This window comes from Nannospalax galili, unplaced genomic scaffold, assembly GCF_000622305.1.
Source record: "Nannospalax galili isolate Female #2095 unplaced genomic scaffold, S.galili_v1.0 scaffold4, whole genome shotgun sequence".
Classification (NCBI taxonomy): domain Eukaryota; kingdom Metazoa; phylum Chordata; class Mammalia; order Rodentia; family Spalacidae; genus Nannospalax; species Nannospalax galili.
The window spans coordinates 336,267-340,598 of NW_008350321.1; the positions used below are offsets into that span (position 1 = coordinate 336,267).

A 4,332-nucleotide genomic window follows, 5' to 3' on the forward strand; every position below is an offset into this window, starting at 1 on the left:
CAAAAGTGGTTGCATTACTGTATACTTTCACCAGCAGTGTACAGTACTTCCCATTCAATGGACAGGAGGCCTCAGTTTTAGCTAAGGAACTATCGGCAGTTGATCCCGGCTAGGTGAGTAAGAGTTGATCTTCTCTAAGGCAAAAAGGGATTGTTGCAAGTTAGGCTAAACACGCTCCAGTGGATGTACTCATACCAAGAGACAGCTGGTACACAAACTTGACTTGATGGGCTTTAATATGTAAGACAATGCATGAAATCCTGTGGGAGGGCGATAGAGAGGGTGCTGATAGGGGAGATCTAAATATGATTAAATGTAGTATATGAAATCCCCCCAAATTTTATATAAATATATAGTGTAAAAAATAGTTCCTATTTCTCCCATTCACAGCAGAATTTTATGTTATTGGTATTCTTTCTTGATGGCATCCATTCTGAATTGGGGGAGATGGAATCATAAAGTTTTAATCTGCATTCTCCTTGTAGGTAAGGACGAGAACAGTGTCTAAAGTGTTACCCCAACATTTCTATTTCTTCTTTTGAGAACCTCCTGTTTAGATCTGTAGACAGTTACATGTTTTCTTGCTGGTGTTGACTGAATTCTTTGAATATTCTCATCAATGATCTCTGAAAAGCATTGCTGCTGAAGTTTCTCTCCCACTCTGTGGGCTGCTTCATCACTGTATGAGTTTCCTTTGCTGTCCCATTTGCTGATTCTGGGTCTATTCACTTTTCTGCTGCATTTCTAATCAGAAAATCATTACCTATATTTATCTGGTGAAGAAAATGCCCCACATTTTCTTTCTTTCTCCCCACCCCCACCCTGTTTGGGACACATTTTGTTACAAAATGAACAAAACACACCACTTCATGGTCAATCTAGAAGGGATGAATGGGTCACTGGTTAAAAGCACCTACAGCTCTTGCAGAGTTCAGTTCCCAACATCCATATTGTGTGGCTCACAACCACTTGTAACTCCAGCTCTAAGGGATCTGAGGCCCTCCTCTGGCCTCCACAGGCTCTACCTGCACACATGTGGGACTCTGCACAGACACACATACACAAATAAAAGTTAAAAAGTTTAAGCTTCCCTCTAACAAACTCCCTACCCAGTCTTTGTCACCTGCAAACCTTATAATCTTGTAGCATCCAATCACACTGTTCTAAAGAAATATTGGAGTTCTACTGGCAACGTGCTCCAGCTATCTATTTTTAGTGACTGAGCTATGGCTTGGAACCCCTGTCATGTGGTGGCACATGTGAGACTCAATTGTACTCAGACTGGTCTTTCTTTCCTATTGCACCCCAAACTCACCTTCTCTCCATCTTTACACCAACCTGTCTAATACACTTTCATTTTTCTTTTTAATTTTTTAATTTGGTCTTTTTGAGGCAGTGTTTCCCTGTAGTCCCAAATGGCCTACAACTATGTAAACCAGGCTGGCTTTGAACTCACAGCGATCTGACTGCCCCTGCCTCCCGAGTGCTGGGATCAAAGACAAGTGTCACCACACTTGGCGTACCTTCATTTTTCTATTTTAGTGTGTGCTAATTGATATTTGTTTTCCTGCTCCTTGATCGCAACTTGAAATCTGTCCTTGACTGGACTCCAGTTTTTTCCCACATTTCAACCCGAGGCTTATTTTTCTGTCCACTCCAGTCACCTTCAGTACTCATACTAAACCTGAGGATTTTTATGTGTGTGAAGGTCTCATGTGGCTCAGGCTATCCTGAAACTTGCTATGTAGCTGAGGATGACTGTGAACCTCTGATCCTTATGTCCGCCTTTCAGGTGCTGGATTACAGGCCCTCGGATTCTGTGGTGCTGACACCCAAGTCAGGGCTTCTTGCAGGGTACCAAGCTCCCAGTGAAGCTACTTCAGCTGCCCTAAAGTGAGTTCATTGGCTTTCATGTTCAAGTCCTGAACTCTCCTCCACCCAGGCTGAGTGAGGCTATCCTCCCTACAGTTCCCTCAGGCACTTTGCTCTTTTCCTTCTACCCTAGTTCTTACCCCATTTGCTCATGTTTCCCCTAGAGGATACTAAACTCCGGTGATGACAAACTGCGGCTTATGTCATCCTTGGATGCCATCACTTGGTAGGTGTTTGGCGTCAGCGCATCCTGGATGTGGTGAGGGAAGAATGAGGTTAGAGCAGAAGCCTAGTGTGGTAATTCAGGGATTCTGTGGCGCTCCTCCCCCTCTCCAACCTCAGATCCCACAGGGAGGACTCGTCGTGTCCCCGCCCCCTGGCCTGGGCCTCAGCAATCCGGCTGCGTCATCCCTGCTCCACAGCCCCATCAGCCCCCAGGACTCCACCTTTAACCCTGTGCTACCGGCAGAGGGCGACGCAGCCTGTGCAGCACTGCCCTGCAGTGGCCTGCGTACCGGCAGGGGGCGGCCTGGGCATCCCGTGGGCCTCAGCAGCCTCACCGACCCCCAGGCCCCGCCGTCCCCTAGGGCTCTGGTGTCACTTCACAGCCGCCATCCTGTCAGGCCCCACCGTCCCATAGGTCTCACCATCTCACCAGTGACGGGCCAGGACCCAGGCGACCACCAACGCGGGTCCCGCCCCTCCAGGAACAGGGCTCCTCTCCTGGGCCAGAGCTGCTCTCCTCCTGCAAGGACTAGTTTGTCAGCCCCCTGGGCAGTGCTACTTCCGGCCCTGGGTGACTTGGCGCCTTCTGAGGGGACTGGACACAGGTCCTGTCAGGCGTCCGCGCAGGCTGCACTTCAGCTTGTCCCTCAGGTCCCCGTGGCTCCTAGAGTTGGGAAAGACGCGCCGCCCCCGCCGGGTGCTGTCCGCGCCTTTCCCGGCAGTGCTGCGCTTCCTCCTCGGCCGCCATATCCCGGCCCGCGTGGCCCCGGCGGAGCAGGTGAGTGAGGGGGAGGGGATGCTGACGGGGCTCTGCCCAGGTGCTGCTGCTGGAGCTGAGGGGACAGGTCGGTGCCGCCTTCCTGGCCGGTCCGGTCCGGTCCTGTCCTGTCCGGTCCCGCCCGGCAGCCCCCGGCAGTGGTCTCGGCCCTTCCTGCGTCTTTCCAGCTGTTGGGAAGAGGCTGCGCGGGGAGGGCCCCGAGCACGCAGAGCTCCGGGAACTGCTGAGCCGTTGGGGACGAGATTCACTCCTTGCGGACGTGGTTTCCCAGCTACGGGTGTTAAAGGTGCTTTTCCTCTGACCTTTGTAAGTTTCTGGCATCGCTGGCAGAGTGAGGTGTCTGTATTTGAAAGTGTATCTAGGTCCTTTATTCTGTTCCGTCCGTCTGTGGATCTCGTTTTGTGCCAGAAGTATCCCGTTTTTATTACTGAGGTCCGAAGTACACAACTTAGGCATTCTGCTGACTCCTACCTTTTTTGAGAAAGGGTCTCCCCGTAGCCCCACCTGTCCTGGAACTCACTATGTAGACCAGGCCGGCCTTGAACTCACAGAGATCCGCTGGCCTCTGCCTACCGACATTACTGAGGTCTGAAGTACACAACTTAAATTCAGGCATTCTACTAACTCCTACCATATTGTTTTTGTGCAGATTTGCTTTGGGTTTTTTTTTTTTCCTTCTTTGAAATTAATTTTTAAGATGCTTTTTGTGTATTATGAAGAATGCACTGGTATTTTCATTGGGATTGCATCGAATCTGTAGATTGGTTTTCTTAGGATGGCCAGTTTCACAAGATTAATTCTTCCAGTCTTTGAGTGTGGAAGATCTCATCGTTTGGTGTATTCTTTAATTTCTTTCCTGGGTGTCTTAATGTTTTCAGTGTAGAGTTCATTTGTATATTTCTTTGTAGCTCTCGTGAATAGGATTGATTATTTAATTTCTTTTTCCATATGCTTGTATTGGTGTACAGAAAGGCTACTGATTGCTGTATGTTAATCGCCTATCCCCTGACACATTGTTGAAAGTGTTTTTCAGCTCTAAGAGTTTCAGGTGGACTCTTTAGGGTCTCTGAGGTGCAGAATCATATAATCTGTAAACAGATACTTTAACTCCTTTTACTTTTGTGTGTTTTATTTCCTTATAGCTGTGGAAAGACTTCCAGCACTCTGTTGACTAGGAGAGGAGTGAGTAGACACACTTGTTGGATGTGGAAGAAATGCTTATTATATAGCTTGCATGATTTAAAGGAACTTTCCATCCATCTCTACCCTTTTGATGATGTTGATCGTGAAGGTATGTTGACTTTTCTTGAAGATATTTTCTGTCTGTTGATGTAATCATAGTCAGTGGACATGGGTATTGGAACAGCATCATGCACAGGTACTTGGATGCTTCTTAAATATGAGAACAAGAATTCCTCTCTAATGGTGCAGTTGTAGTCCTGGATATATACTGAAAA

The 4,332-nt window shown here is 48.1% G+C and overlaps 1 protein-coding gene across 1 annotated transcript in view; it reads left to right on the forward strand.

Annotated features, from left to right (window-relative positions):
* Window positions 1-3,058: 3,058 nt before the first annotated feature.
* Window positions 3,059-4,332, forward strand: part of LOC103745511 (zinc finger protein 729-like) — a 16,314-nt gene continuing 15,040 nt past the window's right edge. Inside the window, exons 1-2 of the mRNA XM_008847436.3 lie at window positions 3,059-3,181; window positions 4,018-4,166. The gene's annotated coding sequence lies outside the window, so the exon portion shown is untranslated. The remainder of the gene's footprint in view (window positions 3,182-4,017; window positions 4,167-4,332) is intronic.